The sequence below is a fragment of the Schistocerca nitens genome, chromosome 5 (assembly GCF_023898315.1).
Source record: "Schistocerca nitens isolate TAMUIC-IGC-003100 chromosome 5, iqSchNite1.1, whole genome shotgun sequence".
NCBI classification, from domain to species: Eukaryota; Metazoa; Arthropoda; class Insecta; order Orthoptera; family Acrididae; genus Schistocerca; species Schistocerca nitens.
In genome coordinates this window covers 300,420,056-300,436,860 of record NC_064618.1, presented here as the reverse complement: position 1 = coordinate 300,436,860, position 16,805 = coordinate 300,420,056, and the positions used below count along the sequence as shown (strand labels likewise).

The 16,805-nt window shown below is 44.9% G+C and overlaps 1 pseudogene; it reads left to right on the top strand.

Moving 5' to 3' along the window:
• Positions 1 to 15,773: 15,773 nt before the first annotated feature.
• Positions 15,774 to 15,891, top strand: LOC126261168 (5S ribosomal RNA; annotated as a pseudogene).
• Positions 15,892 to 16,805: the final 914 nt, after the last annotated feature.

Genomic DNA, 16,805 nt, shown 5'->3' with positions numbered 1-16,805 from the left:
CAATCGCACAAGGAGCACTGGACGGTTTGCAAGTGACATGGGTTCATATGTCATAACATAGATCACAAACAAACAAATTCAGTGTTATTGTTACAGCACTGAAGCGCTGCAACAAATAAATCTGAAACGGCTGTGCAGAAACGTGACTGGTGCTTCAAATTTGGTCCACCGGTGTGTCAGACTTTGCTCTAAGATACGTTTTAACAATTTTTTTAAAATCTTACTTCGTTTGGATTTTACGTGCGAAAAACACTTTTATCTGAGAGGTTTCTGAAACGCGTCATTTCTGTACTTTAAACCTGTACGAACCGGTTCAAAGTTTGCACGAAAGTAGATAACTCGTTAGGTCGAAAAGAATTTTCTTTATCCTATCATCTTTATCCATTATCGAGAAACGTTGGTTTAAAGCGGAGCTAAATGTAGCAGGTAAAATTCAGTATTACGTGAACTGAATGAGCGGAAACGGTTTAAAGAGTATCAAATAAAATATGCTTACTTACGATAAAACTGAAAGTTCGCTTTCGAAATTGTAGCTTCATTCAAATTTTAAGAACAAAAAATACGTTTTTTGTTTTGTTTTCTTTTTTTAGGCGCGCTACTTCTATGTTTCAAACTAGCGCGTATCTGTTCAAATTTCATAAAAAAAGTAGACATATACTTTTCATTAATGGTCGTCCTGTTGTTTTGTGAAAGCTTTACCCGTTGCCACGATACAAGCTACATGGTTCGAAAGATCCGTCGACGCACGAGTCAGCAAAAAACTACATCAGTTGCCAAGCTATGATGGTGTAATGTCAAAATTATGGTAAAGTAAAAGCTGGGGGCCAGAATGAAAAATGCTCCTATCGTAGAACAAAAAAGAGCGAAAAGGTCCTGAGGAGAGTTAGGGATGTAAAAGAGGGAACTAGCTTTTCGACTCATCCGGAAGCTTCAAATACATTTAAATCAAAACATCATGGCATATTCGCACTATTTTACGAATTAATTCTACTTCTCCAGCGCAGTGAGCTCTTTTAGACCCACCCCGTAGTTACATGTAAGATGAGAGGTGAAAGAACAAATAGACACAAATTTATGTACTTGCAGAGAATTGGATCCATCTGAAGTTTCTTTGGCGTTTCAGTGTACATCACATGGATACTAATCCTAACAAGTAAAAAATCGCCATTATACTAAGATATTTTGATTTAATTGTCTGTGGAGCTGCCAGATAAGTCTAAAGCTAGTTACCTTCCTTTACTTTCCTAACTCTACTCAGGACATATTCGCCTTTTTTTGTGCGACGATAGGAGCATCTGAAGACATAATACAGTTTATACCTATTACAAATGGTTCAAATGGCTCTGAGCACTATGGGACTTAACATCTGAGGTCATCAGTCCCCTAGAACTTAGAACTACTTAATCCTAGCTAACCTAAGGACATCACACACATCCATGCCCGAGGCAGGATTCGAACCTGCGACCGTAGCGGTCGCACGGCTCCAGACTGAAGCGCCTCGAACCGCTCGGCCACTCCGGCAGGCACCTATTACAAATCTGGTCCCTCCAACCCCCACAAAACAATCAACCTGTTACAAACTATAGTCATACGAACAGGTGAAGACAGTTTCACAGATTTTTCTCACTTAGGTTGTTTGGTTGGTTTAAAAGAGGGGGGGGGGGGGGGGGAGGGGCCAAACTACGAGGTCATCGGTACGTTGTTCCGAAGGAAACAGTGCAACGAGGGTGAGAATAAGACAATGAGACAACACAAAACAGAATGAAAGGAAAAAAAAAACAACATCGACTGAAGGGCAACAAACACTCAAATCGACAAAAGAGGACAAGAAAACCACAAAGACGAAAGAAACATGTAGAAGAGGTTAAAACAAGAAAGCAGGGTACCATAGCTGGTTCACCATGAGGATGAAAAGGAAAAGGCAGCCACTCTGCAACACATTAAAACCCCCACACTGAAAGCACTAGGGTGAGGGGCACATAGGGACAAAGGACATGTGCTAAAAGTTAGAGCAAATAATAAAACTCACCCTCACGAATAAAACGTAAAACTAAAGCTACTGTTGAGGCATTGTTGCCCAACATCGAAGGTAGGGTGCTGGGAAGTTTCAAGGTCCGCCGCAGAGCGGCTAAAAGTGGGCAGTCCAGCAAGAGATGGACTACCGTCATTTGTGAGCCAAAGCGACACCGAGATGGATCCTCGCGACGGAAGAGGTAACCATGCGTCAGCGAAGTATGGCCAATGCGGAGCCGACAGAGAACCACAGAGTCTCAGCGAGAGGCGCGCACGCTGGTCTTCCACACATTCGTAGTTTCCTTAATGGTACGCAGCTTGTTGTGCGTACTGAGGTTATGCCATTCCGTCTCCCAAAGCCGCAAAAACTTGCGGCATAATACTGAACGCAGGTCAGTTTCAGAGTAGCCGATCTCCATAAGCGGTTTATGCGTAACCTGTTTGGCCAGCCTGTCGGCGAGTTCGTTGCCTGGGATTCCGATGCAACCTGGGGTCGAGACAAACACCACTGAACGACTGGACCGTTCCAGGGCATAAATTGACTCCTGGATGGTCGCTACCAAAGGATGACGAGGGTAGCACTGGTGGATAGCTTGTAGGCTGCTCAAGGTGTCAGTACACAGGAGAAATGACTCGCTTGGGCATGAGCGGATGTGCTCAAGATTCAAAAATGGTTCAAATGGCTCTGAGCACTACGGGACTTAACATCGGAGGCCATCAGTCCTCTAGAACTGAGAACTACTTAAACCTAACTAACCTAAGGACATCACATACATCCATGCCCGAGGCAGGATTCGAACCTGAGACCGTAGCAGTCGCCTAGAACCGCTCGGCCACCGCGGCCGGCTGTGCTCAAGAGCACGAGATATGGCCACCCGCTCTGAAGTGAAAATACTGCAGCCATCTGGCAAAGAGTGCTGTCCTATATGTCCTCCATGAACATAGGCAAAGCCAACGACACCATCAGCCATCGAGCCATCGGTTAAAACTACTTCATGGCTCCGGTACATGTCGAGAATAGAGAGGAAGTGAGAGTGGAGAGTCGCAGGGTTAACTGAGGCCTTAGGGCTATGTGAAAAGTCCAGGCAAAGCCGCGGCCTATGTGTACACCATGGAGGTGTTCGTGAATGAACCTCCAGTTCGGGATCGCACACGAACTGCAATTGTAAGCCCTGACCTGGGCCGCCGATGCGGGAGATGAACCGCCGTGAGCGGGAAAAGGAGACGGCAATTCCGATGCGCATGAGAACTACGAACGTGTGCAACGTAACTGGAGAGCAACTGCGCACGTCTAACCCGCAATGGAGGGACTTCGGCCTCCACCAGGTCGCTGGCCACTGGACTCGTCCTAAAAGCTCCTGTCGCTAGGCGAACGCCACAGTGGTTCACTGGGTCGAGTAGACGCAACGCTGAGGGTGCCGCCGAACCATAAACCAGACTCCCATAGTCAAGGCTGGATTGAACAAGGGCTCTGCAGAGCTGCAGCAGCGTAGAGCGATCTGCACCCCAGTTGGTGTTGCTCAGGCAGCGGAGGGCATTGAGGAGCTGCCAGCACTTCCGCTTAAGCTGACGGAGGTGAGGGAGCCAAGTCAATCGGGCGTCGAAAACCAGTCCTAAAAATCGATATGTCTCCACCACAGTGAGTGGATCGTCGTTTAGGTGAAGTTCTCGTTCCGGATGACCGGTACGTCGCCGACACAAGTGCATAACACACGACTTTCCGGCCGAAAACTAGAAACCATTGGCTAGAGCCCATGACTGCGCCTTGTGGATGGCTCCCTGTAGGCGCCGCTCAGCAACATCAATACTGGTGGAGCAGTAAGAAATGCAGAAGTCGTCTGCATACAGAGACGGTGAGGCGAACAGCCCTACAGCTGCTTCTAGACCATTAATTGCCACTAAAAATAGAGATACACTCAATACGGAGCCCTGCGGGACCTCATTCTCCTGGATATGGAGCGAACTATGGGAGGCACCAACTTGGACACGGAAAGTACGAAGCGACAGGAAATTTTGGATAAAAATCGGGAGCGAGTCTTTGAGACCACATTCGTATGATGTTACAAGGATATGATGCCGCCAGGTCGTGTCATACGCTTTTCGTAAATCAAAAAAGATGGCAACCAGGTGTTGGCGTCTGGAAAATGCTGTTCCGATGGCAGACTCGAGGGACACAAGATTATCAGTGGTAGAGCTACCCTGGCGGAAACCGCCTTGACATGGAGTCAGTAAACCACGTGACTTCAGGACCCAACCCAACCGCGGACACACCATATGTTCCAGAACCATAAGTTGGTGAGGCTCATGGTCCGATAGCTACCCACATCAAGCGGGTTTTTACGGGTTTGAGCACCAGAATGATGGTGCTCTCCCACCATTGCGATGGAAAGACGCCATCGCTCCAGATCCGGTTGAATATGACGAAGAGATGTCGCTTGTAGTCAGATGAGAAATGTTTCATCATCTGACTGTGGATCCAATCTGGCCCAGGAGCTGCGTCGGGGCAATGTGCAAAGGCACTGAGGAGCTCCCACTCTGTAAATGGGGCGTTATAGGCTTCACTGTGGCTTGTAGCGAACGAGAGGACTTTCCTTTCCATCCGCCGTTTGATGGTGCGAAAGGCTGGGGGGTAGTTCTCCGACGCAGAGGATCGAACATAGTGCTCAGCAAAGTCCTCAGCAATCGCGTTTGCATCGGTAGACAACACGCCATTGGTGTAAATGCCAGGGACACCTGTAGGGGTCTGGTACCCAAAAAGACGTCTGGTCTTCGTCCAGACTTGGGACAGTGACGAATGGCACCCAGTGCTCGAGACATACCTATCCCAACACTCCTGCTTCTGTCTTTTGAGAAGATGGCGAACGCGGACACGGTGCTGCTTAAAGGCTATGAGGTGTTCCAGGGAAGGGTGCCGCTTATGCCGCTGTAGAGCTCGCCAACGCTCCTTAATTGCCTCAGTGAGTTTTGGCGACCACCAAGGGACCGCCTTTCGCCAGGGGCACCCGAAAAAGCGAGGGATCGCGTTTTACACTACATTAACGATTGTTGTAGTCACCTGCTCAACCATCACATTGATGTTATCGTGTGGGGGCGAGTCAACCGCGACCACAGAGATGAGAGTTTCCCAGTCTGCCTTGTTTAAAGCCCATCTGATCAAGCGTCCGTGGGCCTAACACCAGGGCAGTTACAGGAAGATGGGGAAGTGGTCTCTACCACACAGGTCCTCCTGTGCTCTCCAGTGGATAGATGGGAGAAGTCCTGGGCTGCAAATGGATAAATCAATGGCCGAGTAACTACCATGAGCGACACTGAAATTAAGTACGGTGCCGCCCCACAAGGGGTTATGGGCGTTAAAACATCTCCTCAAAAGTAGGAAAGGCTTAGGCAGTTGATCAACCAGTGCAGCTAATACATTCAGGGGTACCGCACCATCTGGAGGAAGATATACATTGCAGACAGTTATTTCCTGCAACGTCATTCTGACAGCCACAGCTTCAAGAGGGGTTTGAAGGGGCATAGCTGCACTACAGACTGAGTTTAGGAAATAAACGCAAACTCCACCTGACACTTGATTATGGTCGCTACGGTTTCTGTAATATAGCGGAGGGTAGGGGTCCTCACTGCCCAGAACAAGGTTTCCTGGAAGGCAATGCAGAAAGCAGGTGTAAAGCTTAACAGTTGCCGTAGCTCGGCCAGGCGGTGGAAAAAACTGCCGCAATTCCACTGAAGGATGACATCGTGAGACTGGGAAGGCATGGAACATTCAATGAGGCAGTTTATGCCTCAGGGTCACCTGCTGCCACCGACGTATTGCCTGAGCAGTCCATATCCAGTGTGTTTGAGGGTCCAGCGAAATCTAGGTCCTCAGCGGACTCCAGAATCTCCACCTCATCCCCAGACGCAGAGCTTGTATGTAGCGGTGATGTGGGTGCTATCGCAATTTCCTTGGACTTAGGGGTCTTCTTTTTGGACTTATTTCGCTGCTCCTTGGGTTTCTCTGGCTAGGAGGGATCACTGATTCAGTCTCCAGGACTGAGGAGGATTGTGAAGCCCTGCGACCAGCTGCTTTTGGGCACTTCAGCCATTGGTGGGCTTCATCTTTCTCACTAGCAGAAACCTGGGAAGGGAGTGACACAAGGGATCCCTTCATGGCGAGAGGAGCTGAAGAAGACTTACGCTTCTCTGGCTGGGAAGTGGATACTGGTGTCCCCAATGGTTGGGAGGGGGGGCAGTTCTCTTGAGGTAGGGGGTGCAGGAGCAACAAGGGGGGGGGAGGGAATTGCCTCCCACCATCAAGGGGGCAGGTGTAGCCTTCTGGCTCTGAGAGCCAAATGGAATTCACGGAACTGATGGGATTACAACTGTTCTCATAGTGGCGGCATATGAGGAGGTCATAACTACAGGATGTAGCTGCTCATATTCTCTTAGCCTCAGTATAGGTCAGTTGGTCCAGGGTCTTGTACTGCATGATTTTCCTCTCTTTCTGTAAAATCCTGAAGTCCACGAGCAAGGAGAATGATGCTCGCCGCAGTTGACACAGATGGGAGGCGGGGCACATGGAGCATTGGGATGCGATGAACGCCCACAATCTCGACATGTGACGCTGGAAGTACAGCGGGAAGACATATGGCCGAACATCCAGCACTTAAAGCACCGCATCGAGGGAGGGATATATGGCTTGACATCACAGCGGTAGACCATCACCTTGACATTCTCGGGTAAGGTGTCACCCTCGAAGGCCAAAATGAAGGCACCGGTGGCAACCTGGTTATCCCTCAGACACCGATGGACGCGCCGGACGAAATGAACACCTCGCCGCTCTAAATTGGCGTGCAGCTAGTCGCCAAACTGCAAGAGAAGGTCCCTATGGAATATAACACCGTGGACCATATTTAAGCTCTTATGTGGCGTGATGGCTGCAGAAACATTCCCCAACTTATTACAAGCGAGTAAAGTCCGTGACTGGACAGAGGATGCTATTTTTATCAAGACTGACCCAGATTGCATTTTGGACAAAGCCTCCACTTCCCCAAATTCTCACTCATGCTGCCACGCAACCGTGAATTAATTAGTTTCATAATCGGAAAGAAAGTCTTCCAGGGACATGTGTTGATTGGAACATTGTATCATATTTACAACCTCATTATGGAGACGTAGAAACTCTTCCAGGAGAAAATAATGTACAACTCTTGGACTGTTTTACCGTACAAGAATTCGTCTTTTAAATGTGAATTGTGCTGCAAGTCGATTAGTCCCATCTCCACTTTCACTGGGGCACTTTCAACAGAAATGGCAAACGACCTCGAAAACAGTCAAAAACAGATGTAAGACTGGCAGTGACCTCAACACGTTTAGAAAACCACTTCTGTAATTCTTTCAAGTCCACAACGAGTTCTTCAAAACTCATGTTTTCTTCAACACTAGTGAGCCTTGGGAAATGGACGGCTTTGTGGTGAGAAGTTGTCCCTTACACAACGCGACTTTCTTTTTAAGCGCATCCACCGACGCAGAAATAAGTTGTTTCTTACCTTGCAACGTCTTACCGTGCGCAGTGTGCAGTCAAGTCCACCTAAAATTGGAGGTCTGCAATCCATTCCACATTTTATAATTTTCGTTCCTGCTTTCCTTTTTGCTTCAGAAAGAAAACAGAAGCATGTATTAAACCGAAAGACCGTTCCAGGTGCGCCCATTGTCTAAACAAACGTTCTTTGCAATAGTATGCAGCCTCCCCATACTCTTCGTTCACTTTCGTCAAAAACTGTTGCAATTGATGGTGTAATAATGCGAGCGACTTCAGAAATTTTTCTATTCCTACCACCAGTTTCATCGCCTGCTTCATGTTAGCACAAAGTGCTTCTTGATGTACAGAATAATGAATCTTGTACACATCCTGTGTTGATGGTTAAAGATATGTCACATTTCAATTGGTATACCAGGATTTTCCATCCGCCGATTTATAACACTAGCATGTCGTGGCACAAACTAATGTTACCCTCGGAAAGGATTTAGAATTTTGACCGCATGTGTATCTAATGGATAAGGTATCGGACTGTAATTTTGAATATAGTACAATTAACAGAAAAGCTAAACAGGCTTTAACTTTGAGGTTTAATGAAAGTAGAAAAATTCATATACGAATGAAAAAATGAACGGTCGCCAGTCCAGTTAGACACATTAAGTTTAAAATATATGTTTAAGAAATTTGAATAATAGTTATTGAAGTTACTTTCATTAATATTTCCCTTTGAACAGCGCACAGAATAAAAACGAAAGTAGCAGGTTCGAATCCTACCTCGGGTATGGATGTGTGTGTTGTCCTTAGGTTAGTTAGGTTGAAGTAATTCTAAGTTCTAGGGGACTGATGACCTCCGATGTTAAGTCCCATAGTGCTCAGAGCTATTTGAACCAACTAAAAGCGAGCACAGGGCACTCTGAGCTGTAGGTAGCAGCAGTTACCAATAATGCACAAACCAATAACCAAAAAAAGCAAAAATGTACCAAATTCATACTAATAACAGCTACACTCAAGATCGTTACTTGAATCAGTACTGCAATGTTATTGTAGGAAGTACAGAAGTAATTTTGAGGTGATATGAGAAGAATATGGTGTTGACCAATAAACTGCTATGTAAGCCTAGTCAAACTATGATTATTTCAGTAGCAAAAATTAATTTAAACAAAGACACTTCTTAACTTCACTTGGGTTAGTTTATATTTTACTATTCAAGGAAAATTATTGAACACTGTGCCCAATTAACTTAAAAAAAGATCGTTCATGATAGTAATTAAGACTACATTTTGTTCAAACAAGTTTAACTTACGTGCCCTTTTCATCACCTGTGAAGCAGGAATTTTAGACAGTAACATTTACACAATATGGCACTGTATTTTTGCAAAATCATACCTTGCACTAAACTGAGAGTACTTTGGCAAATTTCTATCTAACTTCACTTTTGTGGTCTTAACTTCAACTTTTGCTAATCTTTGCACATTTGACCAACAAAAATAAATCACTAGTTCATTTGAAACAGGATATTCGATTTTATAAACACTTAGGAGAGGACCCTGAATAGGTCCATGATCAGGGTAGAAGTTATGGTTCCAAACACAGATTTATACCATTTGGATTATTATTAAAATCACTTACACTGCTTAACTGGTCCATACTCTGATACATATCTGCGTGCACAAAGTTGGTGGAACAGTGGCTAAATTGTGGTGGTAAGCGACATGGTGACTAACTGCACTCACGGCTGTTGTATGAATGCTCTATAAAATTTCTTTCTGGCGACGGATTTTTAGCATGTTAGAGCCATTCCTTATTGCCGAGAGTACCAAGCAACGGCCAAATCCACATCCGAGGCAAAATTCCTTGCAAAGCGGCTTCCAATTGCCTCCCTTGGCACCGTCGATGTGCACCGTACAACGGCTAGCCACTGACTGCGTCCCGTTCACACCAAGGAGCCGCCCAGTTCGACCGCCAAAACCACCTTTTACATCGAGCCATGACACTTCCGTTGCGGAGGGACTTCACTGTATCTTTTACATTTTACAATACAAATGCCCTAAGCATGAACCAGCTTCCAATATACAATGTTTTTCTTATAAATATACACATGTTACAAAATTTCATTATTTTAAACAATCATTTATCTTTTTCCGTATATACAATACAAATTTTAAATTTCCTGTCACAAATCAACGACCTTAACTAACAAAGAATAAACACTTCATAATTACAGATACAAAGTTACAAAAAATAAACATACTTCTATCGATATAATTGTTACAGATTGACCATATAATCTGTGAATTCAGTGGACTTTCCTCCTCTGAGCGTTTACTCCATTACTAACACTCATGCTTCATCGACATTCTTTGTTGGAAGATAAGCCGCTGCCGCACACACGCAGCAAAACAATCGAACTTCTTTACCCCTGTTTTCCTCCATTAATAACAATTCTGGTATTTTCTTATACAGACATTGGTTGAACGAAAAATATGACCGGAAAATGACGTTTCAGGTAACTGCTTTGATAGCTTTATTTGCAGCCTTTTCAAATTCTAGCACTGCAGTTTTCGATGTATTTTGGCTTTTGTCTCGGACCAAGGAAAACAACAGAGGAAATACTATCGTCTCTTCTTCTGTGCTTTGGATGTCAACGTATATGGTGTATAGTTATTTGACTTTTTTCGAGCAACTGTCATATGTCGCATTCATAAGAACACTCACATTTTCACAAAGGATTTTCTGCGCTTCTTCACAATCGACCACCAGAATTCTTTTGTTAGGAACAGACCCACCCTCAGTTTTCAAAAATCTATTACTTTTAGTTAATTTCAAAATTTCTCTGCACATTTGAATCCCTGAAGTAGTGTCAGGGTTGTAGGCCATCTCAATATCTTCCATTCTCGCTTTACACAATGGAGTCTTGGAGTTCTAATAATTTTGCATATCTGCAACGATTTCTAAACCGTAACATTTCAAAGCTTGAAATTTCTCTTTAAAAATTTCGAAAATAGGCACTGTCTTTCCTTCTTGGACTCTTTTCATGCAGTTATGCATTAGTCTCTTACTCTGCACATGTGGTTCGCCAGGTGGGCAAGAAAGTTGGCATTCAGCAATGATTATGCGATTTGCAGTTTTTAAACGCGCTCGGCATTTTCTCCTTTCGGAACTTACGCTCAACGAATCGTATACTCATAATATTTTCCGTGCAGGCGGAAGCGATGATCATCCTTGAGAAGACACAGCTTCCCTATAGTTGTTGTAATTATTTCCATTACTCACTGTGTAAGAACCCAAATAGCTTGGGCCTACGAAACTATACTGCGTGACTCAGCGGTCGCAACACTTCCGCTGCTGGTGAACGACCGGTGGAGGACGCTCTGGTCGCAAAATCAAAGGTGCAAAGCTGCTTGGTCGGAAACTCCACGGTGAATGCAGCACACACAAAAGAGTTGGAAACACAATGGTCTGGAAGCCCGCATAGCCGAGCTGCGGAGGAAGCTCTGCGAAAGCGACTGACTGCACACAGAGAGCACCCGGTTGCTAACAGCGTCTCGTGTGGTCTCTGTTTCACTGAGAAAGATTCGTTAAATCGTAGCACCAACGTCGGAACGACGGATATCGAAGTAGCAACGGCGGGATGGAAAACCAATTAAAATTCCTCAACAGAAGAAGACCATTGGACCTGACTGGAAACCAATACGATTCTACATAGAGCGTGTGAAAGTACTTGCTACTCTCCTAGCAGGGTACCGAAGGTCGCTGGAGAAGCGAAGCAAAATGTTACTAGTGACTGGAAAAAGACGGAGGTCATTCGCGTTTCAAGGAGAGTAATCAAACAGATGCATGAAACTAAAGGTCTGTGTCTCCGATGTAGGTCAATTGTCTAATTTTGAAACACGTATGCACGCGTATTATGACATTTCTGGAGCCCGAAAATCTCCACTTTATAAATCAACATGGGTTGTGAAAACAACGACTGTGTGGAACCCAGCTCGCTCTGTTCATCCACGACACCCAGAAAACGGTAATTACTGGCGCCCAGGTTGATGCCGTACTTCTTGACTTTCGGAAGGAGTTCGATACAGTTCCGCATGGCAGTCTAAAAAATATAACAAAAACGTACGAATGTGTTTGGACTGAAGAGTTTCTAGCAAACGGAACACAGCTTTTCATTCGCAACGGAGATAAATCTTCTGACGTGAAAGTATCTCCGGGCGTACCTGAAGGAAGTGGTATAGGGTCATCAATTTTCACATTGTTTATAAATGAGCGAGTGCAAACCGTCGGAAGTTCCATGAGCCTTTCGCGAATTGTGATGTTATAAACAGAGAAGTGGCAACGCCATAAAGCTGCACCGAAAAGCGAGAAGGTCTGCAGAGGTCTGACGCTTGGCGCAGGGATTGCCAGTTGACTCTCAACATAAAGAAAGGCTTTTTCATTGATTAACAGCAAATGTTTATTGACGTATTATGATCAATTGTCTGAATTGCTACACTTAAATAGATTTTTCCATAAAGATTGCTGGCCTCGCTTTCACCCGAGGGACACGATTAAAATTGTCATTGCTCCAGAATCAATAATGAATGCTCTGTAGCCATCTGGTGCTATTCAAACTGATTCCGTGTTATGTCAACTGGACTAGAAAATGTACGTTGCCAACAACCCATTGCACCACCTCAAATTCCTTCCTTTAAGACTTCCGCAGAACTCTTCACAAAGGCAAATGCAGGGTAATGATTCAAAGGCACGTAATCCAAGAATACCACCGAAAAGAAAGTACTTCAAGAGAATGCGCGATCAAATCTAGTGTACTTGCATCAGTTCAATATATTACAAACTGGTCTCATCCAATTTGAGGTCCCAAATTATAAATATGTCTTCAGGAACTGTCTATCACGTTACAGTTTTCCTCCAAACACAAATATGTTCATGAGTTGCAGAGTACATAGAAAGAGAAATAAAATATTATCTTTTTCAAACAACGTAATTTCGAAAAAAATGTTTAGAGCTTCCGACAGCTGTCTGTACCATAATCAGGAGTATACCTACTGACTGCCAAGGTTGGTACAATGTACCATTTACAAGGCGAGGCAGTTCTGGGAGACTGTAGTTTTGATCAAATGGTTCAAATGGCTCTGAGCACTACGGGACTTTTCTGAGGTCATCAGTCCCCTAGAACTTAGAACTACTTAAACCTAACCAACCTAAGGACATCACACACATCCATACCCGAGGCAGGATTCGATCCTGCGACCGTAGCGGTCGCGCGGTTCCAGACTGAAGCGCCTAGAACCGCTCGGTCACACCGGCCGGCGTAGTTTTGATCGTGATGATGGTAACAGAAACAGCTATCAAAAGTACCATAATTTTATTCATAGTTCGCTCAAAACCAGTGATATTTTTATTCAGCTATACCTTCGTGAAAGACTCCGCAGAGATGCAGAAAGTTAAAAATATTCTACAGATATTTATTATGAAGGTACTTCCACTTGTTTTATCTTCTACAGTGACTGAAATCAGCGGATGTTACACCACGAGTACCGACAGTGGTCTGTCATCATGTCTGTGTTCCTTGTACTGTGGCTGCCTGGATGTACCATTTACAAGGCGAGGCAGTTCTGGGAGACTGTAGTTTTGATCAAATGGTTCAAATGGCTCTGAGCACTACGGGACTTTTCTGAGGTCATCAGTCCCCTAGAACTTAGAACTACTTAAACCTAACCAACCTAAGGACATCACACACATCCATACCCGAGGCAGGATTCGATCCTGCGACCGTAGCGGTCGCGCGGTTCCAGACTGAAGCGCCTAGAACCGCTCGGTCACACCGGCCGGCGTAGTTTTGATCGTGATGATGGTAACAGAAACAGCTATCAAAAGTACCATAATTTTATTCATAGTTCGCTCAAAACCAGTGATATTTTTATTCAGCTATACCTTCGTGAAAGACTCCGCAGAGATGCAGAAAGTTAAAAATATTCTACAGATATTTATTATGAAGGTACTTCCACTTGTTTTATCTTCTACAGTGACTGAAATCAGCGGATGTTACACCACGAGTACCGACAGTGGTCTGTCATCATGTCTGTGTTCCTTGTACTGTGGCTGCCTGGATGTACCATTTACAAGGCGAGGCAGTTCTGGGAGACTGTAGTTTTGATCAAATGGTTCAAATGGCTCTGAGCACTACGGGACTTTTCTGAGGTCATCAGTCCCCTAGAACTTAGAACTACTTAAACCTAACCAACCTAAGGACATCACACACATCCATACCCGAGGCAGGATTCGATCCTGCGACCGTAGCGGTCGCGCGGTTCCAGACTGAAGCGCCTAGAACCGCTCGGTCACACCGGCCGGCGTAGTTTTGATCGTGATGATGGTAACAGAAACAGCTATCAAAAGTACCATAATTTTATTCATAGTTCGCTCAAAACCAGTGATATTTTTATTCAGCTATACCTTCGTGAAAGACTCCGCAGAGATGCAGAAAGTTAAAAATATTCTACAGATATTTATTATGAAGGTACTTCCACTTGTTTTATCTTCTACAGTGACTGAAATCAGCGGATGTTACACCACGAGTACCGACAGTGGTCTGTCATCATGTCTGTGTTCCTTGTACTGTGGCTGCCTGGATGTACCATTTACAAGGCGAGGCAGTTCTGGGAGACTGTAGTTTTGATCAAATGGTTCAAATGGCTCTGAGCACTACGGGACTTTTCTGAGGTCATCAGTCCCCTAGAACTTAGAACTACTTAAACCTAACCAACCTAAGGACATCACACACATCCATACCCGAGGCAGGATTCGATCCTGCGACCGTAGCGGTCGCGCGGTTCCAGACTGAAGCGCCTAGAACCGCTCGGTCACACCGGCCGGCGTAGTTTTGATCGTGATGATGGTAACAGAAACAGCTATCAAAAGTACCATAATTTTATTCATAGTTCGCTCAAAACCAGTGATATTTTTATTCAGCTATACCTTCGAGAAAGACTCCGCAGAGATGCAGAAAGTTAAAAATATTCTACAGATATTTATTATGAAGGTACTTCCACTTGTTTTATCTTCTACAGTGACTGAAATCAGCGGATGTTACACCACGAGTACCGACAGTGGTCTGTCATCATGTCTGTGTTCCTTGTACTGTGGCTGCCTGGATGTACCATTTACAAGGCGAGGCAGTTCTGGGAGACTGTAGTTTTGATCAAATGGTTCAAATGGCTCTGAGCACTACGGGACTTTTCTGAGGTCATCAGTCCCCTAGAACTTAGAACTACTTAAACCTAACCAACCTAAGGACATCACACACATCCATACCCGAGGCAGGATTCGATCCTGCGACCGTAGCGGTCGCGCGGTTCCAGACTGAAGCGCCTAGAACCGCTCGGTCACACCGGCCGGCGTAGTTTTGATCGTGATGATGGTAACAGAAACAGCTATCAAAAGTACCATAATTTTATTCATAGTTCGCTCAAAACCAGTGATATTTTTATTCAGCTATACCTTCGTGAAAGACTCCGCAGAGATGCAGAAAGTTAAAAATATTCTACAGATATTTATTATGAAGGTACTTCCACTTGTTTTATCTTCTACAGTGACTGAAATCAGCGGATGTTACACCACAAGTACCGACAGTGGTCTGCCATCATGTCTGTGTTCCTTGTACTGTGCCTGCCTGGATGTTTTCGTTTTGCGGTCTTTATATCTTGGCAGAAGCACTCTGGCACTTATTCCATTGCCTGACTTTCTCAGCACATATGGGCACACTTTATGCTGCGTCTAACACTTGTCCTGGACACAGAGTTCGTTTTCAGTGGGCAAAATGACAGATTTCGAGTCAAATTCCCTCTGAAATGCTTAATGAGTAGAAGAAATACATCTGGGCATGGAGATCTAGATGCAGAGCGCCCGCCTGGAAACCGTGAGACAGCGGTATCGAATCCCTTTCGGACCATGGAAACTTTCAGTGTGCCTTTAATCCAGCCTTCACTTCTCAGTGATTTGAAGAGTCTCAGGAACGATACATAGTTCGGATGCCACGTTAAACTGTAGGTACCCTTTCGCTGTTGGATAAGTGGGATGAATTAAAAACATACACGTGACATCCGCTTGAAAGACATGCACCAGGCCATTGAGCCACACGAAATTATTCTGGGAAATATTACATGGATCCTAGTAAAATCTCGTTCTAACGTGTGTTGATTGATAAACAACGCTGATATATTACTTTTAGTTCAACTGATAATAAGGAAACGGCCTTGCCGCAGTGGATACACCGGTTCCCGTGAGATCACCGAAGTTAAGCGCTGTCGGGCGTGGTCGGCACTTGAATGGGTGACCATCCAGGCCGCCATGTGCTGTTGCCATTTTTCGGGGTGCACTCAGCATCGTGATGCCAATTGAGGAGCTACTCGACCGAATAGTAGCGGCTTCGGTCAAGAATACCATCATAACGACTGGGAGAGCGGTGTGCTGACCCACGCTCCTCCTATCCGCAACCTCATCTGAGGATGACACGGCGGTCGGATGGTCTCGGTAGGCCACTCGTGGCCTGAAGACGGAGTGTTACAACTGATAATAGCTGCAACACCATCAAATGTAATCACAAAATATTATTCCTGACAGAGGAGCTTGATACATACAGCACACATATAAGATACTATGGGCCTCGCACTGTCAGGGGGCACACCCCATAGTGGCCCAGTCCTTTTGCGAGAATGCGAAACTGAAAATAATAATATTGTTCAGGAAAAATGTGCGAATCGTCGTGCAGTACTTAAAAAAAACTAGGGATAGTAGATTGACATAAAACTGTGTATTTCCGTACATTTGAGGAATATATTCGTTGATATACTGATTTATTCAAAAATGGTTCAAATGGCTCTGAGCACTATGGGACTTAACTTCTGAGGTCATCAGTCCCCTAGAACTTAGAATTACTTGAACGTAACTAACCGCAGGACATCACACACATCCATGCCCGAGGCAGGATGCGAAGCTGCGACCGTAGCGGTCACGCGGTTCCAGACTGTAGCGCCTAGAACCGCAAGGCCACCCCGGCCGGCCACAGATTTATTAAATCGCATTTTATATATCACAGATTGGCACAAAAATTTTATTTAAATGTTCTGTTCCGCTGTCGACTGTTGTTCATTATTAGAAACTGGTGTCACAATATTGTCAACTGGAAGTGTTTTGCATCTCCATATATTATAAAAATGTGTGTATGTATGTGTGTATACTCAACCTGTCCTCCTAAACCACTGGGTCGATTTCAGTC